Source organism: Hippopotamus amphibius, chromosome 4, assembly GCF_030028045.1.
Source record: "Hippopotamus amphibius kiboko isolate mHipAmp2 chromosome 4, mHipAmp2.hap2, whole genome shotgun sequence".
NCBI lineage: Eukaryota > Metazoa > Chordata > Mammalia > Artiodactyla > Hippopotamidae > Hippopotamus > Hippopotamus amphibius.
Genome location: NC_080189.1, coordinates 148,352,387 through 148,373,876, shown reverse-complemented (window position 1 = coordinate 148,373,876; position 21,490 = coordinate 148,352,387). Strand labels below are relative to the sequence as shown.

Sequence of the window (21,490 nt, the reverse complement as noted above, 5' to 3'; positions counted from 1 at the left end):
GTTCTGTACATAATGGGTGCTTAGGAAATGAGGAAGAAATAATGGAAGCTGCTTTCTGCATCTGATGGTGACTTCTTTGTGCCACCCAGCCAGTTGTACTCAATTCTCTGGCTCTCGATCTAGTTCTAGAGTTAATACAAGGAAGCTGGGCTTGTAGGTACAACAGCCCATGACTAATGTGTGTGCTTGGTGATTAAGCATCCTTACAACAGTGTGGTATTATAACCAGACAAGACAAATCACCCCTGTACATTTCGCATAAAATTAAAAGGTCAGTCCAGGAAGGAGAGGAATAATGAGATTCCTGTAGTCCTTCATCAAGTTGAAAAGCTCATTTGATTTTTTTTTTAAAAGGCATCTCATGGAAAACTCCAAAACCAGAAAGGATGGAATATTACAGAAGAATCAACTTAAAATCTCAGAAAATCCTTTAAGCCCAAACTAAAGAACATGATTCCCACCACATGGAACTAATTTCTTTTTGAAAGTTGGTAAACCCAAAATTGTCACTGCAAACCAGTGGTTTCCTGCATTTTCCAGAGAAGGCAGTTTGAGAACACATTTCCTGAACCTCAGCCTCTTGGGTTCTACTCCTAGATTTTCCCTTGGAAGCCGTGGAAAAATTCTCTCCCCTCCTCTCTGCTTTAGAGACCTTTCTTTTAAAATTGTAATGGAATCACCTGTCCATTTTCAGGATGCAGTGTATGAAATCACCCCAAGACTTCATGAGGACTTCTGAAGCCAGGGCCCCTAGGTTCACTTACGGTTAAGAACCAAACAAGCAAGGCCCAGAGACAGAACAAGTGATTTTTGTTTCCCTGTTTGAGAAGGCACTCTTCCTCATTCAAATTAAAAACAGAGAATCAGCTGATGAAAGAAAAATCAACATTTAAGATCTGAAAAAAGTGATTATTTTGAAAACAGAACACTCTGGCCCACTGATGTAGGTAATGCACGAGCCATCGAGTTCCACCCACTTTGATGAACTCCAGTTTCACTCTGAGTTTTACAGCCATTCCGAACAATGTTTTATCTGCTTATAGGGCCTGGGTGCCGTTGACACAGATGTGAACTCGGAATTTTTGGTCTGCATTACATGACACATTCCTGCACAGGAAGGTGGTGCTCTCCCTTCTCCTGTAACTTTCCATCAATGCAAATGAGGTCACAAGTGCTGGGCGGCAGCAGCGACAAGTCTGCGTGGGCAGGGACTCATCGGCCAAGGCAGGGTACCTGCTCTCTCTTCTGCAGAAAGCATTCACACCGTCCTGCTGGCACACGTGGGGGAGGCTGTGAGCTGTGTGCCACAGATGAGCTGAGACAGCCTCCAAGCCATTGCTCTGGGGATGCCTTTTCTTCCTTGCCTGGCTCAGGAGGCAAGAAGCTTCCTCCGCCCCGCCAGGCTCTCAGAGATCAGGACTCAGGGCCAGCTGAGAGGTTCTGCCTGTTGTTCTCGGCTGGCGTGGCCCCAGCAACTCCTGACTGTTGGCTGGCTGGAGACAAGTGTGACAGGGGTGAGTGGCCTGAGGGAGTGCCCTTTCATAGGGACAGTGAACATGGCCTGTCCTCTAGGAGCCACCAGACGAGGCTCTGGAGTGGACATTCCAGAGACATCTATTCACTCTGGACGTTGCTCACCCACCCAGTGCTGGCTCTCGGGGAGCAGAGCCACAGAACTGATAATTCTAGGTCCTAACCAGATGGAGACTTAACTATCCCATTGGCTGGGGTCAAGGGAAACCTGTGGGATATGTGAAAAGGGAAAACTAAAGGATGCTATTTGCAGAGGCTCCACCTAAGTCCTTAAACAGGAGTAAGATATGAGTTCACCGAGTTGGGTCTACCTTGTCAGGTAAATTCCAAAGCAACTAAACACAGTCCTCCTCACTTTTCTAACCACTCCTAAGTGTCTCCTTTCTGGGCTCCTCCTCCTCCACTCTCCCTTGAAGGGTAGGCGGTTCCCTGAGGATCTGTTCTTGGCCCTTGCCTGGGTTTATTTCCAGCACAGCTGCTAGACCATATGGCGCCTTTGTGCAAATTAGAGAAAGGCACCCCTTTCTCAAGACCTGTTACCACCACCTCCTAGGAAATTCACAGTCATTACACACCTCATCACGGACTCTGACGGAGCGGCACTCCCTGGAGTTGCTCAGTGCGCTGTCTGCCTGGTTTGTGCAGTGGAAGCCCAGGGATTCAAATATCACCCCGGACAGATGGCTCCCAAGCTGAAACCTCTACCCTGACACCACTCTCCAGAGATGCAGAGATGCCTGAGAAGTTAGCCATTAACTGATGTGGGGGCAAAGCTACTACGGATGTTTCAACCCTTCAAACACAAAAGGACGAATCTGGACCTTACCCTCTGCTGTCTTCACTCAGTTAAAAGCTATAGAGCTCTCCACGGGAAATCTCGGAGTCATCTTGAATGCCTACTCCTTGGTCACCATATGCAATTCACCAGAATCTTCTCAGCTCTTCCTCCATCCCCATTCCTCTTCTCTTTCCATTTCTGTCACTGGCTTGCTTCAAGCCATAACTAGATCTTGCCTGACTTATTCCAAGGACTCCTACCTGAAGGAGCTCCTCTGCACTCTACTTAACCTACCACACTTACTTCCTATTAGTCTCTTTCTCAAAAGCTTCTGATGGCTTCAACTGACAGGCAGATAAAATCCAAACTTCCTAGCCCACATCCAAATCCTTCCATGTTTTCACCCCAACTTACCTCAACTGCCACCCGCACCACGCTCTGGTCCCTCAGTCACAGTGAGACCGCATGATTCCCCAGCACAGGACACTTCCTGCCTCCAGACCTCTGTCCCTACTGTTTCAAATACCTGGCATGTATTTCCATATTTTGCTGTTAAATAAAAACCTATGGCTCAAGTGCCATCTCTTTTCCAAAGCCTCTGCTGACCCTCTGCATCAGAATTAATAGCTTCCTTTCCTGTGTTCTCATCACATTCTATTTACATGTCACTTTGACCATTTATGGTACCATGCCTGAAGGCGTCCATTTATGTATGCGTTTGGAGCCTCCAGTAGACTCAACCCTTGAGGACAGGGATCCTGTTTTATTTACCGTTTGGTTTTCAGAGCCAAACCCAGTACAAAGCAGATGTGTAGGACATGCTGAATGAGTAACTGAATGGTTGAGATGGCTCCTTCATGGTCAAAGGCCATGGAAAGACTTCATGATGGTCTATTCTGAGCCTGCATGTTTCAAACCCCAGCCAAACAAGGGCAAATGAGTGCACCGCAGTACGTCAGGCAGGGTGAAGGGCACGTTCCAAACCAAAGAGTCCATTTAAGACAAACACACATCGATGCCATAACTCACAACCTACATCACATGTGATTCCTGGAAACCGAAGGGTCTTGGCAGGGGCTGAGGCTCCGCGCCCTGGAGGAGAGTTGGCAGGATCTGGGCCTTCTTTCTGGAATCCCCTCTGCATCTGCACAGCTCCCCAGACCTTGGCCTGGCACAGCTCCACCACCCACGCTAATAACACATTATAGGAATCTGGACACGACTCAGACTCATGCTCGGGAAGGTGAGAACCTGGATGGGAACGAAGTGACACCAAATGCGATGCTTACAAATATAACCAGTAGCACCGTCTTGAGAACATAGCAAACAAATTGACTCCAAGTTCTGAGTGGAATGAGGTCCGCAAGCTCCACTCTTTGAGATACATTTACAGACATGGGAAATCCACCAAAGAAAAACCATTTGCAGCCCAGGGCCTCATGTTAAGACATACTCAACCTCCTGACCAGCATTTTTTTTCACCTTTATCCTATGTAATACTGGGAGAGCCAAACCTCTTCTTACTGGCAATTGGGTTCCCCAGTTTGGGGGAAAGAAGTGACCACGAGCACAAATCTACCAACACAGAAACTGGGGAGGGGGAGACTGACTTTACTTTTCTGACACAGTGGAAAATGTGGGTGTCTGCACACACCACTGCTCTTTATACCCTGCCCTTCTGCAGAAGCCTGACTAGCACCGAAAAAAGGGAAGAGCTTTCAGAGTCAGCTGACCATACACTTTTCTGGCCATCTGGGTTTCTGTTTCCCTTGCACTGTCACTAGGATGGCCTTAATAATATCATTAATCAAGCCACCTCCATCACTGCGCTTAGGGAAAAAAAAAAAAAACCCTCTCTCGTTACCTAGAGAAGAACAAGACTCCAACCTCTGTATTGCCTTGATGCTAAGATCTGTGCCCACTCCATCCCCTTCAATGCTTTTGCAACAGGGAAGTTCCTTGAAACTAATGACAAAAATACTTGCCAGTTGCCAGTATGCTCACATTAATCATATCAGACACCATCAGCATCTTGTGATCTTTGGTTACTTGGAATCAAGGATATACAGTAGTTTTTAGTATGCATTCCCCTTGTCAATTGCTGTGTTAAAGGTTGGGGGAACCAAAGGGAAGGGGATACTAACAGGGAAATTTAGGACATGCATATCGATTCACCTTCAAAGAAAACAGAGTCTAGGTAATTCCATTTGAAGACACCAATGCCTTAGAAGAGGCTTTGTAGAAGGTCACTGGCTGCAGGAATTTCCTATTCTGTATTACATGAAATGTCTGCTCAGGAGAAGTCACTGTGTGGCCAAAGGGAATAAGAGGCAGTCAGGTTCCTTCTTCTTAGGGTTCCTTCCCCTCCCACCCCTCCCCTTTTCTTTCTTCCTTTCTTTCTTTCTCTCTTTCTCTCTCTCTCTTTCTTTCTTTCTTTCTTTCTTTCTTTCTTTCTTTCTTTCTTTCTTTCTTTCTTTCTTTCTTTCTTCCTTCCTTCCTTCCTTCCTTCCTTCCTTCCTTCCTTTCTTTCTCTCTCTCTCTCTCTTTCTCTCCCTCCCTTCCTCCCTCTCCTTCCTCCCTCCCTCCCTCTCTCTCTCTTTCTTTCTCTCCCTCCCTTCCTCCCTCCCTCCCTCTCTTTCTCTGAGAAAGCACCTCAAGGAACCCAGGGCGGGCGACTGATAGCCTCTTGCATCCTTCATGGACGGCTAGGTTAAGGATAGTGTCTGGTTAACTAGGAGACACACTCTTGGCACTGAAGAGATACTTTCTGGGAAACTTTCTGCCACTGAACAGTGGCAAGGGGTGGGTGTTGGCTAAAGAAGAAGGGAAGATGAGCTTTCCAGAGAGAGCCCACCCAAGGAGCCAAGGAGTTCAGACTTGGCTTGGGAGGGTCATCACTGCCTGCTCAAAGGAGCCTGTGTTGCCGGGCTGGCCTGTATGGTGACACCACGTCCCCCCCCCCCCGACAGCTGGGGCTGGGAAAGTGCCACAGCCCCTCTGATGTGAGGCCTGAGGCCGCAGTGTAGTGGAGTTCCTCCTGCTGACTCACGGGAGCGCCACAGAAGCGTGTAGAGAGTCCATGATGCAGGACCATCTTCCTGACACTTCTGCTAGCACTCGGATTTTCCAGCAGATTTCCTGAAGCAGAGTCTGTCTGCCGTCCAGACTGTGGAGGGATAGCTCAATGTTTCCAAAGTGAGGCAGAAAAGCTCCCTGTGGTTGTCATATTCTAATATGTACTGCCCTCGTTTCCCCTGAGAGACCCCAAGGGGACCTACTGCAATGGAAGACTGAACCAGGCCTGTGGGTGCTAACGTGCAGCGAAAGGACGTCTGGGAGTTTTGGAGGAAGTGAAGAGTGGCCAGGGCCAAATGGAGTGTGGCCATTTCCTGTTGGTCTGGCTTGGGTTCCTTGTTTTTCTTTTTTAAACTGAACTTTAGTTGTACTGACACGAGTTCTACTTGGTTAGAACTGTGTGACTGTAGTGTTCCCTTTGGCCTCTATTCTGAAGCTATTTGAGTTTGAGACCCCAGATAGAATACTTTAGACATTCAACAACGAAAGAAGTGGACAGAGAGAGAGCCGTCTGTCTCTCTCGTCTCCCCTTTCTTTAGCTCTATCGAGTAAAACTAAACATGAAAAACGCACTTATTTCCTTCCATGTCATTTTCACAACTGGTAATTACTCTTAAGTCTTTATATGTTCACATTAGAATACATGCTTCCTGTAGGCAGGGTCTATCTTGGTCACCATGATATCCTTAGACCAAAGTAGGTCTTAATGAATATTTGTTGCATGAGTAAATGAATTACTTAACAGGTGCATAAATAAACAGATGAATGTGGACTCGAAGTTATGACAAATTTCTCTCTCATGTAAATATATTAGAGTAGGATGCAAAGGAAATAAAACACAGGACTCAGGGGAGAAGCAAGTTTCTTCCATGTGTCTTTAAAATTAAGACAGTGGCCAATGCTAAAAAGATATTTTTAAATGGTTACTAACTAAATTTCTAATTCATGGCCTGGGGAAGAACAGTCCATGAAAAGGAAAATGCTGGGAGAACTCCTTTCCTACAGAGGGGGAACGCTCTAAACTTCTAAAAAATATCCCTTTTGCTTTGGTTCTGCCAACCCACAGAAAGAAAAAAAAAGTTGTAGAATGTGCATATCTCTTTTTAGGGTGCCTATGCAGTGTGCCGTGCAAAGTGGGACTCGGAGTAAAAGGCGGGTGCTCTTAAGGGGAATCACAGGAGCAAACTGGGACCTCCCTCGGGAACCTAAAACACCACCTCTTCACCATGTAAGTTACCCACTCAAAGTTAAAGCGATTTCTTGAAATTCTCTTGAAAGTGCTTGTTCTTTCCTGAATTCTTCTCATTTTAAGTCTGCTGAGTTGTTATCTGGAGAACTCATTCTTAGGAAGCACAGTATCTTGGCTTCTCTGGGCAGTTGTCAGTTCTAGAGTTAGCTCTTTACACACTGTGACCCAGGCCACCCTTCCTGGATTAGGTATCAAGTGAGATACTGTGAAAAGGCTCTGCATGGTAAGCTCTCAATGCTTCCTTTCTTTTGATGCAAACAGGACATGAGAATATACCATAGCTGCAGCACACTGAATGAAGCCCAGCAGCCCCTTAGACGGACTTCAGCAGGAACGTGCTTTTGAACAGACTCACTTCCTCTGCCAGGGCCACAGCACAACGATTATACTCAGCCTTCCCAGCCATAAAAGCTTCAGTTTTTCCCATTCTTGCTGCCAAAGCTGAAATGCCAAGAAATGCTGGGAACTGTGATTATACACACTTCATATTTTACATTCTGAAACCCCAAGGAATAAGCTGCAGAGAACAGAGTCCTATTTCTTAAATGGCAGCTGAATAGATAGGGTACTCAAGCTTTGCAGAGCACGGCTGAGTATTTGCATGGGGAGAAACAAACAGAGACCTCACAGATTTTTCCCGTCTGTGTGGACCTTCCTGGCATCTGGGGCAGACCTTGGCTAGCTTTCCTCTCTCTCTCTCTCTTTTTTTTTTTTTTTTTGGCTATTTTTTAACTTTCTGAATTACTCATCCAGATTCTTACGGGAAAAAAAAAAATCAATGCCACACATATAAGTCAGTCATAAGGAAACTCAGTGACTGCCTCTGACAAGTTTGAACCTGTCTCTCCACAGACAAGAAAACAAAACTTAAATGTTCTTTAGGCCAAAACTGAATCCCCCTTTTTTTGGAGTAGCAATAAAGTGGCCAGCCTGACAGCATTTAGATCTCAGGTTCACTTTATCAAAATTTTCCTCTCAAGCTGTAAATTAAGTCTTAAGTTAATTTCACCACCCCAGCATATTTTTCTCAATTCCAGCATCTAGTGTAGGAATTAGAACAAACAAACACAAACCAAAAAAAAAAAAAAAAAAAAAAAAAACGAAAACAGGTCCTCCTTCCTCCCTCCCTTCCTTCAAGAATTAACACAAGAGCCCTGAGTACCTCTTTCAGGAAGGGCTCATGACGGCAAGACCTGTTCTTCTAAAGGGTGAATTTCATGACTCACGATCACCTGTTTTCCTCTATTGCTCCGACCCATTTCTTTGTCAAAGGAGTGTTAAAATCCTCACTAAGGGCAAGCCTGGGACGGGCAAGCTTCTCATTGCTTGGATTAAACACCTGTTCTTGCCTAATTCACAAGATCTGGATGGCTCCCACATGCTTTCAGAGCATAAGGGCTCAAGTCTGATTTTTTTTTCCCGCTTTGACAGTGCCTGCTCCAGTGCTTTGCAGACAAAGAAAGGGGTTTGAGAGGCTGCTGGTAAATGACCACTCTCCACCGAAGCAAAGCAAGCACCATGCAGCCAGCGTGGACGTGTGCTGCTGCTGCTTAATCCAATTATAAATAACCACCGATGCAACTGCACGACGTGCAGGGCTGGAAATAAATTTCTCTTTGTAGCTACATAACTGCAATAAACTTTTATAAGCCTGTTGCATGATCTGAACAGACCTGCACAGTTCCTCCAACAAGAGCAGACTTCTTTACAGGTTTGAACCCTCACCCACAGACCCTCCTAGGAAAAGAGAAGGAAGCTCGAAACTGCTAGCTTTTTACAGGACGTTAGAGCTGGTCTTTCAAAAGGCTGAGGAAAAACCTCTGTTTTTCAAGTGTATCCTATAGCACCATTTATTTTTCAATAGGAAGTACACTCAAACACAGAGCTTGTGTATGCGTAAACCATTTCCAGTAGGACATACAAGAAATGGGTAACTGGTTGCCTTGAGAATGAGAAATCGGGAGACTGGACTTAGCTTCCACTGTAATCCTTTTAGAATAGCTCAACATTTCTTTTTTTAAATCATATGTATGCATTAACTCATCTAATTAAGTTACATCGACACTGCTCTTTAGTCAATAACTAATACCCTGTTTATACCCATCTTTGTATAATTTTTCTCCCCTGATGTGTTCCCTCAGACAAGCTCAGTAGCTAGAAATAAAACAGAAATGAAGAGATGAAAGAATATTGCTTTACCGCGTGCCAGAAGTGGAGGGATACCAAATGAAAATGAATGAAGAAAGCAAAGCTCTGGATGCCAAGCCCTGACACAGCCATGACAAATGAGAGAAAAAGCTGAACCTCTTGGCTCTTCATCCTGCACCCCCTGGAGAACATTTCTTCCCTGGCTGACAATTCCCTTTCATGCCCTACTGATGGATTTCTCCTCTGCCTTTGCCCATCCTCCACTCCTTTTGCTTACTTCATTCAAATACATTGGTTCTCAAAAATCACAAAAGGAACATATTCTTACCACAATCAGTGTGATACAATACGGAGATACATAATGAAAAATTAAGAACTGTCCACCCCATTCCAAACTTGTTTTGCTTCTGCTTTCCCACAACTTCTTCCAGGCACACATCTATGTACGGTCGGCTTTTGCTGCCGTTTTCTCTTTTTTTAAGCAAAAAAATGGGACTCAAATGAGCATATGAACTATTTAACTTATTTTTCTCACTGATTTATCTATCAGGAAAAAAACCACCCAGGTGAATAAATGTAAATCTAACTTATTCATTCTTTCAATAGTTGTATAATATTCTGCAGGATGGGTATACTGTAATTTATTTAACCTTTCCTTATTAAATCTGTCCACCTCTTAAATGGGTTCACTGTTCAAGTTTCTTCCCTGGATCACTTTCTTCTTTACAACTGATAACATGTATGAGCATTAACTGATACCAGACATGGGGATAAACAAGCACAGGAATTGAATTCTCACAATAACCTCATGGGACAGGCAGTACTGGCATCCCCATGTCATGGGCTAGGAAACTGAGACTTCGAAGAATTAAAGAGTTTATCCAGTATCACAGAACTATTACATTGTGGAGGTAAGTTTCAAATCCAAGTTTGATTCCAAAGCCTTGCTCTTAACTGTAAGTCAGTACTACCTCATTTGCACACTGTTGACATGCAATCAACTTGGAGCCTATGGCCACTGTCTGCAGCATTACCCTGGTGTTTACAACTTTGAGATGGGTCATTTGATGAGGAGTTCCACAGGTACCTCTAACTCGAGATGTTCAGGTCTTCGTCTCCCCCATCCCCACACCTGTGCTTATCCTGTGCTTCATCTTTGCAAAAGGATACTCTGAAGAGCCTATTCTAGAGTCACACCAACAATCAACTTCCCACCACGCTTGCTACCCCTAGAATCAGCATCAACAAAATTAAATCAAACATCAATTAAAGCCCAAGTCTTATTTAAGAGGAATAACATGAGCTACTAACATCACAACTCAGTTTAGTCAACCAATTACTAGTTATGATACTGCTGATTTTACTAGAGAAGAAGAATGTAACACATCAATTAGATACTAAATCAAGAACGAAAAATTACATGGATGGTTCATGATTGCTCAGAAATCAGTGATCGTGAAAAGATAACCAGAATGAACAATATCACACTAATCACATTTCCTTCTTTGACAGGTAAACTACATTGGAAGAACCAGACTGCCTCCAAACATCTGAAAGTCTTTCTTACAGAAGATTTGTGTTTTTTCAGTCTCCTCCTTATAGGTGGTTCAGAACCAGTGAATGGAAGATACTGAAAGATACTGTTTGAGTCAATACAAAGGTGAAATTTCCAATAGTACTTGATGCCTAAAAGTGGAGGAAACAAGTTCCTTTTTGTTTGGAGGTGTTTAAGTATAGACAAAATGACCACTCGGCAGGCTATCAGGTATTCATGCTTTGAAGGAAAAAGGTATATAACTGTGAACTCCCATCCAACCCCAAGGCTCAAAAATTGTGTCAGTGGGACATGGATCAGGTGCGTATCAAGAATGTAGGACAGAGATCGTATATGTGAAAGAGCAGGTTTGGAGGGGTATCCTGGAGGCTGGAGGAGCAGTGCCAAGGGAGGAAGGAGAAATGGAAGGTCACACAAACTGCCACCTTCCCATTGTGAGCACCAAGCACACACGTTGGGAACAGATCCCTCAAAGATGTCATTCTCCAAGGTGTGGGGCAGTGTGCCTGTCAGTTTCACTCACTCCTCTTTGCAAATGAACCCAAAAATTCATCAATGTCTGGGCATTTTTGCCAAATGGTAACAGGACGCTTGCACCAAGTTATATTTCTTCTTAGGAAGTTTGCTGATAAGTAAAATTTGACATTTGCAAAACAATGGAAAAAATTCCACCTTCAGGCAAACTATCTATCAAAAGGCAAAGGGTAAGACCATGTTCCGCTTAGCTATTTCTCCTGCCAGGCTTAACTACTGGGATCCAGGAGGAGGATTTGGTCTCAACACAACTGGAAAACATAGCTCCAAGACTAATATATATGCCTGAGTGAGCCAAAAGAATGACAAGGCCCTCATCTAATCCTAGGCTGTCCTCTCATGTCAGTCTGTGGGATGTTCAATTCCAGCAAGTGCTATTCTCCTCAGGGCTGAAATCATTTGCGGGTAGATTTTGTACCATCAAGTAGTTGCAAAGCACCTTGCTTCACATAATAGAAAACATTGAAAGTTGAATAAATGTATGATGGACTGAATGGTTGCATACCTCCCAAATTCATACGTTGAAGCCCTAATCATCCCATATCTGGAGATGGGGCCTTTGGGAAATAATTCGGGTTAGATACAGTCATGACGGTGGGCCCCCCATGATGGGATTAGTGCCTTTATAAGAAGAGACATTAGAGAACTTGCTTCTCATCTCTTCCCCACCAGGCATGGAAGATACAGCAAGAACGTGGCTGTCTGCAAACGAGGAAGACAGCCCATATCAGAAATCAAATGGCCAGCACCTTGCTCTTAGACTTCCCAGATTCTACAGCTACAGACATAAATTTCTGTTAGGTCACCCAGTCTATGGTGTTCATTTCAGCAGCCTGAGTAGACTAGGATGATGACTCACAGACAAGGAGAGATCACAGCCTGAAGGCCAAGGCTTGATAGGACTTAACTGGTACAGCAGCAGCAGGGTACCTATTTTTGACCTAATCGTGTTGAAAAACTCGTATTGGGGTATATTCCTTATCACATACGAGATTCCATTTTGAAAATAACATTTTTAATTATTAAGAAGGCAATGTCTGTTCGATGTAGAACATTTGAAAAGCATTAAAAAGAAAATAAAAACCACCTACATTCTGTCAGATACTCAGACAACCACTGTGAATGTGCGGATGTTTATCCTCCTGGAACTATTTTCTCTACAGAGAGTAAAGCTGACGGATAACGAGGTCTTCTTTTGGCCCCCCATGGTCTTCTGACCATGACCATCACTGCACTCACACAGTCACCTTAAAGAATCCCATCCTCTTATACTCACAGGCTGTTTCTGAGAAGTGATTTTACTTTCAGGATCCTAATACAGATATTCACATCCTGTACTATCCATGTAGAATCAACACTGGTTGCCTGTGGGGGTGAGGAGGGATTAACTGAAAGGAACACCAGGAAACTTTCTGGGATAATGAAAACGTTCTATTATTTGGAGAATTGATTACATATTGTGTACACTTGTCAAAACCTATCAAATTGTACACTTAAGACCTCTGGAGGGGGGAGCGAATTGGAAAGACCAATACAACCCACTGGTTAACACCAACACCCATCATTAAAACGTGTGCTTTGATGCGTTTTTCCAAAGAATGTTCAAAAAGTGAACATGACTGAGTACGCACTACATACAAGGCTCTGGGCTAAAGGCTTCACACGCACTCCTCAGGTGTGCATTTCTAGGATCTGCATTTTTATCAGTGAAGAAACTGAGGCTTAGAGGGGTTAAGTAACTTGCTCAAAATTCCACAGCTGGGAAGTGGCAAGGCAGAACTAAAATCCAGGTCCCTTAAACCCCAGAAAAAAAAAAAAACTGTAACAACGCGTATGCCTTTTGACGCAGCAGTAATACCTCCTGGAATCTGTTCCAGGGAAAGAATCAAAGGCTGATCCACATAGATGCATACAAGGATATAATACATTCACCATTATTAATAAATCAACTTAAATGTACTATAAATTAAGTAGGTCCGTATGATAGACCACTCTGTATCAGTAATATTAGGTTTAAAAGAGAATGTAAATGACTTTCATGATAGGGGAAAATGGTCATGACAGATTAAGTGAAAAAAAGTCAGGTTAAAGATGTATATATAGTATGAGCTCAATTTTGTTTCTTCTTTTAAAGTAAATACATTTTAAAACTCTACGGAAATATATCTAAAGAAAATGATTATCTTTTACTGGTAAGGTTATTTAATTTTTAATTTTCAACAGCTTCTATGTGTTACTTTTATAATTAGAGATTCAATTTTATTTTAAAAATAAAAAATACAGGGGTAAACCATTGCTCTCACTAACGAATGTATACCCATATGCCCAAGACCTTGTATACACATCTTTATGAGAAAAATATTTTTGTTCAGCCCCTTAATAATTTTCGGGTATTGATGTTATTCAGTAACTTACACATAACTGTAAAAAAAAAAAGTGAAATCACCAGGATTTCTAACACAGTCATATGTATAAAATACACATGGTAGGTTTAAGGAACTTACAAAGCAATGTCCAGTTTGTAAAAATGATCTTGAAGAAGTTATTACCTTTGCTTTTAGCAGAAAGGCATAAAAAAATTGGAATAGATTACTATTGAAGCCCTCTGAATATAGCAGACAGGCCTGATGCAAATCTGAGAGGCATTAGCATCATCTAAAGCAGAAAAGTACACAACTTAAATGTGCTACAAATTCTACAGACCTAAGTCATCCGGTGTGGAAGGATCACGGCAGACACCACCCCTGTTTCTCAAACCCAAATACTGTACAGCTCCTTTTGAAAGAACATGTGAAGAAACACTGATAGACATGTCTTTTCCTGCAAAATATCTTTCATTTGAGAATTATTATACAATCGCAAGGAAGAAATTTTGTCTTTATAGTGAGTGAAAAATGTATATTATCATCAAAATGAAAATCCAAAATTTAAAAATTCCATATGAATTAAAACTATCATTTGAATAATACTAGTACGGATGCTCAAACATTCTTTTCAGTAGATCAAATTCTCAAAAGGCATTCATTTATAAAAAACACTACCTTGATTTCTGAGCAAATCATGGGTTTGGACTAGTATAATATAGTGGTGATAGAGGGGTTACACAGACATGGTCCCTGCCCTCACAAGGCGGCCCATATGCAGAGAGGCATAGGCCAGGAAGGATGCTGAGGGAGCAGAGAGGCTGGGTACCCAACCCAGATAGAGGTCGGGGGCAAGGGGGTCCAGGAAGGTTTCCCATTGAAGGTGACAACTAAGCTGAGACTGCAGGCATCAGCGGGCATTCCCTTGGCAGAGAGAGGGAGATGCATTCTAGGTGAAGGGAAATGCATGTGCCAAGGCCTGGAGGATGGAGGAACCGGCACCTTCATGGATTCAAACACGAGGTGGGATGGTAGAGTTCCACCACAGGCTGCGTGACCTTGAACAAGTTACTTTACTTCCCAGAGCCTCTAGTGTCCTTCTCTGTAAAAGAAGGATGACACCATTTCCTTGGAGAGATGTCATAAGAAGGTAAAATTAAATAGGTACAACGCCTTACAGAGGCATTTATCCTCACGAGATAAATGCTCAGCACACATGGCTATTATTCTATATGGCAGAATCAGGGAGAAAGTTTAGATCATCTGCTCCGCTCTGCCCCAGACCTCCTGTCCAGCCATCCTTGACCTCTTGGAGCACACGTCCCTCCCACAGACTGTGTCCCTGTTGTTCCTTCCACCCAGAATACTCTTCCCCCAGTTATTCACAGAGAGTCTGTTTCCTCTCATCCTTAGGTCTCTGCTCATCTGTTCAAATAGCCCTTACAAGAGAAGCTTTTCTTAATCCTCTGTGTAAATAGTAAAACCATTCTCCTCAAATTTTATCTTCCCTGACATAGCTTTTTCTCCATAGAGTTTATCACCCTAACACTCGATACGCTTACTTTTTGTGTGTCTGACTACCTGTGCTAGAATTTAAGCTCCTGGAGGGTAGGGGGTTTTGTCAGCTTTATTTCCAGAGCTTTGAACAGGGTGCTCAACCCATAATATGAAAGGAATGAACAAGGTGGAGAGTGGGGCCTTTCTTAATTCTTTATTCTTCTTTTAGTCTCTGAGGGTCTGACATAAAGCTTTGCGTTAAGCAGGCATTTCATAAGCATTTGTTGAACTATACAACTGAATCACTTTTTACAAATGGCAGTGTTCATCTGATAACCAAAGACCAACGATTATATTTTTAGAGCTTAGCAAATTAATCCAAGATTGTGTTTAATTATAATGAAGCAGTAGATTGCTCGATCAATTTGGTGGGAAATACAGCAAAACTGGTGGTCTGATTTCATTAGCTAGTGGAATCAATTAACACGTACATCAATTTGTTCCAAATAACCACAGCCTTTGTTGATGCAAAGGTCAAACACTGATGAGGCACGCCCGGATCAGTATTCTGATCTAATAAATGAAGTACAGAAACAAAGTGTTTCAGGGCTGAAATTTCTTTCTGTCATTAATCTGGGTCCTTGGAGAAATTGTGCCAGGATATTTACTCCAGTGATGGTCCAAAAATATTCTTGAATCTCCCCTCAAAAGAACAACCAAAAAATTTGCTTCAATATCAAAAAAAGTAAACTCAAAATAAGTTCGACTGTCTCCCCCATACATTAGAGAGACGACGTTTATACACAATGCAAGAGTGTTGTCTTCAAGTTTTACAATCTTCCCCCTATGCTCCAGGGCTTCCTAAGGAAACTCTTATGATAAGACCACGGCAAGTATACTAACTATACATGATATCAAAATATGGCTAAAATGTGAAGAAAATGATTTGGCTTGAAAGGAATGCATAATCAGATTCAATTTACTATAAAAAGATTGGTCTCCTTTCAGCTTTCGGCTCAGAGGAGGCCAAGGTGAAACTTTCTCCATTCATCCCAAATCCTGATTCATCTGACACCAGCCACCTCTATCATGCCGCCTAAGTTTGATCCCAATGAGATCAAAGTCATATACCTGAGGTGCACCAGTGGGGAAGTCAATGTCACATCTGCCCTTGCCCCCAAGATCGGCCCTCTGGGTCTGTCTCCAGAAAAGGTTGGCAATGACGTTGTCAAGGCAACTGGTGATTGGAAGGATCTGAGGCTTACAGTGAAACTGACAACTCAGAGCAGACAGGCCCAGATTAAGGTGGTACCTTCTGCCTCTGCCCTGATCATCAAAGCCCTCAAGGAATTGCCAAGAGACAGAAAGAAGCAGAAAAACATTAAACACAGTGGAAACATCACTTTTGATGAGACTGTCAACATTGCCTGACAGATGTGGCATCGATCTTTAGCTCGAGAACTCTTTGGGACCATTAAAGAGATCCTGGGGACTGCCCAGTCTGTGGGCTGCCATGTTGATGGCTGCCACCCTCACAACACCATAGATGACATCAACAGTGGTGCAGTGGAATTCCCAGCTACAAGAACTACAAAGAAAATTAATTTAATAAAGGATTATTTGACAACCCCCTCCCCCCCCCAAAAAAAAGATTGGCCTTCAGAGGGTTGATTTTTACAAGTCACAACTCCAATTTCTGTGAAGAATTCCCTATTTTCAAGAGGAAGCATCTTGAGAAACATTTCAGCTCAAGTCTATGCTACAAAGAAAATGCAAATCAGCTGATGGCATGTACGCAAAGAATAATCTCTATCCACGTGGCATGTTTCAAAGTGCTTTCACATTTCCACTTCCATCTGATTTGAGCTTCATCAACACCCTACAGGAAAGCTATGTCAATGGTACCCCCATTGGACAGATGGGCAAACAGGCTCGGAGTGTTCAGCCACCCACCCGCATCCTCAGGACCAGCATGAAGCAGGGCTGGGACTAGCACCCAGGTCCTTCTGAAAACCATGCCCAGCATTCTCTCAGTTCCAAGAATATACGTTGCCTCTCAAACTTACTTTAAAATAAGTGATGTTTTTCTTATTTTTTTTAGCATTATATTTTACAGATTTTTTTTTTGGATGTGGACAATTTTTAAAGTCTTTATTTGTTACAATATTGCCTCTGTTTATGTTTTGGTTTTGTGACCTCACGGCACGTGGGATCCTAGCTCCCCAACCAGGGATCGAACCCACACCTCCTGAATTGGAAGGTGAGGTCTTAACCACTTGACCGCCAGGAGAGTCCTGAGTAGTGTTATATTTTAAATGGACTTGTACTTTGGGACACTTACTCTAAATGATGCAGTATATCAATATTTTGTTTAGCCATAGAGCCAAATTTAGGCAGTTTCTAATGGGGCCTGATTCCCTAGGGTTCTGTCTTTGGATGACTGTTTCATTTAAGACACACTTGTTGGGTGATCTCATCCAGTCCTATGATCTGAACTAATAGCTATGTCCTGATGACTTTCAAATATTTAGTTCCTGCCCATCTTCACTTGGCTTCCGACTCAAATCCATCTGCCCATTTAGCATTTCCACCGGAATGCGTCTTAAGTACCTGACATCTTATGTTTCTAATTCTCACCTTCATCTTCTGCTGAGATCTTTTCCCAGGCTCATGGTCTCCCCTAGCTAATGGCAACATCCATCAGCCACTCAAACTTCTGACTAAACCCTAGAAATGACCCCGGGTTTCTCCTTCATGCCCTGGGTCCGCCCCAGTCACTAAGCCCTGTACGTTCTCCTTGCTGATGTCTCGTAAACGTATGCCCTCCTCCTCAGCCCTACCGTCAATATTTTAGTTCTGAGCCTCATCCTCTTCTTACCCAGAACACTGTAAGTCACAAACTGAAGCTCTCCCTGCCGCCCACATGCACATGTCCACACATGCCTACCCCCCCACCTCCAAATACACATAAAATATAAACCCACTCATGTCATGCAACCTGCTGAAAATTCTTCCAAGACTCTCCTTCACCTGCTATATAAAGCCAAATTCCCTGGTATGAAATTTGTATTTGACAGTGCAAGTTTTTTATCAAATAATTATTCTCCTTGTTTCTTAATAAGAGAACCCCAATTTTTAGCTAGAACATGGCCATGTAGTAATTCCTAGCCTACACTGCAGCTAGGTGCAGCCGTGTGACCAAGCTTTGGACAATTCCGTGCTAAGTATTGTGTGGAAGTTCAGGAAGGAACCTTAAAGAGAGCTGACTCAGCTGGAAGAAGTGCCCTTTGCCCTTCTTACTGCCTGGAACCGGAATACAGAGATGACTTCTGGAGCTGCAGCAACCATCTTAGACCATGAGGTGACCTTGAAGAGGACAGAATAGAAAAGCTAGAAATCTGGAACCCTCAGGACTCCATGGAGCTTTTGTGGCAGGGCAGACACCCTACCTCCAGATTCTTTACAGGGAAGAGAAATACATTTCTATTAATTTAAGCCACTGTCATTTTATATTTCCTGTGACAGGCAATGGTGCCAAATCCTAAGAGATACAGACTTCAAACTTCTCAAGAATATTAAGCCTTACATAGCTTCATTTCTGTCAACCCCTCTAGCCTTATCTTCCACCATACTTCAATCTTTAGGTTCTAGTACTACCAAAATTCTAGTGGTTTCCCACCCCACCCACAGATTCACCAAGGACTTTCATATTTCTCAGCTTTTGTTCAAGCTTGCCCCCTACTTACACACCCTACTTAATTTTATTCAGCTTTTAAATTTCCACAGTCAGCTCAGGCATCACCTCCTACAGGAAGTTTGCCTAAACCTCCATCTCAGGCTGAGCGGCCATTCTCGGTGCTCCCACAATGTCCTGGGCACAAGCCAGCTTTGGAGCCCATCTGCTGTTATTTATGGGCCATCTCTCCCCCGCACAGAAAGAACCTAAGAAGGCAGACACCACATCTACTCATTTTGTATCTATACCTCCTAACACAAGTGGGTAGTTATGTTCTGAGCCTGACTGCATTTTCCTCGCTGAAGTGCAGTGAACAACATCACATGCTTCCGGATGTCCTGCTTAGCCCTTCGGGTCAGCAGTACGTTGAAGACTGAAACAAAATTTTCTAATGGTGATATTTTTTTCTGGAGGTGAAAAACAAGTTGCAAGTGAGCCCGCCTAAGAAAACATCCATTCCGAGACTTGAATTCTTTCATCCGTAACAGGGAACTTGGCACTAAGTAATCTTGGAGGTGGCCTCTGGTTCTGACATTTTATACTTCCATTGTTGACTACAAACACATAGATCTGGACACAAAGAACTCACTGTGAGTGGATGGTTCCTCCAGGGACTGACAACATGCCTGGCCTTACCCAACTTTTAAATAAATTATTTACAAGGAGTGCTTAATAAAACTCAAAGTCATCAGAGGACAGTGAGCACATTAGGATAATGAAATGTCAACTGTGGGAAGATACGCCTCCTAAATTCTAACCACACTGGGCTTCTTTCTCTAAAAGCCTTGAGCTTGCCGTGCTCCCTCTGTACACTGGGCACCTGCATGTGCTATTCCTTCTGCCTTGAATGCTCTTTCCTTCCCTCTTTACTCGTTACCTCACCTCATGAGTCACTTCCTTAGGAAAATCTTCCACCTTTCCTCAACCAGATTGAATCACCCTATGAGAGGTTCTCATTCATTGCAATGCATTCCTCTTCTTCACGGCACTGGTCACAGTTGTGATTTTCTATTGGTATGAACATGTGATTGATGTCTTTCTCCCTCACTGGACCATACCCTCCACAAGGGAGCACTTTTGTTTTTGCTCATCACTGTATCCGTATCCTTGGCCGACTGTCGATGCTCAATAAATACGTGTCAAACATCCCCAAAGGCTGCGCAAGGGAGGAGAAGAGGGGCCTATGAGTTTCATTTGGGGGTCATGTCAAACTATTCTAATAAACTGGAAATCCTCAGAGCTCCCCATCACACCTCTGAGAAAAGATCTTAGGAGTTAGGGATTGAAGTCATTTTCTGGTGACGGAAGAGCAGGCACTGAATATGGCCACCATCTGGCAGAACAAGCACAACAAGCTAAGAAGAGAGAAGGCAGGAATATGACTAAAAAGTGTGGCGCACCAGTAATAATCCTGGGTAAGGGCTTACAGCCAAAATCCGAAGTGAAAGTTACTAATGTATTGTGACTCCCACGGCTAGCACATCCTGAAGAAACAAGGACTATATGAAGATTAAAAAAATGACAATCTGTAGCTGTCTTTGTAGCAAGCAGATCAAGAAAGAGTAGACCTACTTCTTGGAGCAGAAAGAATGATGTTATCACACAGCAAAGGGAAAAAAACAGAACTCCTAAATCTGACTTTCACCTTTACCTAAAAAGGCCACCTTTCTCACTAGAATGAGTAGAATAAATAAAAATATGGAATTGAATTCCACTATGGGTAAGAGTTCAGAATTGCAGGCTTGAATGAAAGACATTTGGGGACTCTGAAAGTCTGCTGATAAATACTTAGGAGTAAGAAAGGTCCCAGGAGATGGGAGTCAGACAGGTGTTGCCACAATTTTCAAGAGGGGGAAGAGCTAGATCTTGGAGAACAATGACTCAAGCACATGATACTCACCACTGACCCAACACACAAGTTGATTTGAAAACAGATGACTTGTGAATTCCTTTTTTTTTTTTAAAGATTGTTTTGATGTGGGCCATTTTTAAAGTCTTTATTGAATTTGTTACAATATTGTTTCTGTTTTCTGTTTTGGTTTTTTGGCCTGTGAGGCATGTGGGATCTTTGCTCCCGGATCAGGGATAGAACCCGCACCCCCTGCAATGGAAGGTGAAGTCTTAACCACTGGACCTCCAGGGAAGTCCCAACTTGTGAATTCTTAAACACGAAAGCAATGCTCTCAGAGGTGGCCTCTCAGCCTGGGCTCTCTGAGCAAAGTGATACTCAGCTAACTTCAGATCCCACAGGTATGTGGAGTGAGCAAGGAACCTGATGGTCCCTTCTGGCATCTTTGAGAAACAAGAGTCAGATGATATTAGAGATTGGTGCATTCATGCAGATGCAACAGCTGTGCTCGGAGACTAGCTTAACAGATCTCATCTGGCAGGGAGATTGCTAATCTTCCCAAATTCTGAATTTACAAAAAAAAAAAAAAAAAAGTCAAATTAGGTAGCGACTGTTCTCTACTTTGAGGAGAAATCAAAAGTGATTTTGTTTAAAAGTTAATGTCCTACATAAGTGTATGAGAACAAGACAGTATGTCAGGTCTGGCAGTCAGCCTCCGTGGCCACTTCCACATCTGGACAATGGGATAGCAAATTACCCCAGTAAGCACTTGGAGCTTGAGGAGTAAACATTGATGACCACACACCCCGCATGCCAAGAACTGCACAGGGCACAAAGCGGTCAGACGCATGAGTTGAAAAGTGCGTGTTGAAATGCGCTGTGTTCAAGTATAACCTGGGAAGGAGGAACCAAAACTTAAAATGGGCTCTTCTATAAATTCTCCCTCACTCGACCTATTTCAGATACATTCCATGCTTTGTCAGAAACGGCAAATCCAACATGTGCTGGCTGGCTTTGGGAGTTAGAGGTTGAAATGTCAACGATGTCTGAGTTCTCCCTTAATACAGCTTATGAAACGTGATAGAAAACATAATGCTGGCAGGCAGGTAAATGGGATGCGTGCCTCTTTGTTTTCCCCGTTTCTGTAGGGCTTGACTGTGGAAAAAAAGTCAT

General features: G+C 43.2%; 1 protein-coding gene and 1 pseudogene across 1 annotated transcript in view; one reads left to right on the top strand and one right to left on the bottom strand.

Annotated features, from left to right (window-relative positions):
- Positions 1 to 21,490, bottom strand: part of PRKCH (protein kinase C eta) — a 219,740-nt gene that overhangs the window by 38,092 nt on the left and 160,158 nt on the right. The window lies entirely within an intron of this gene.
- Positions 15,807 to 16,403, top strand: LOC130851119 (60S ribosomal protein L12-like; annotated as a pseudogene).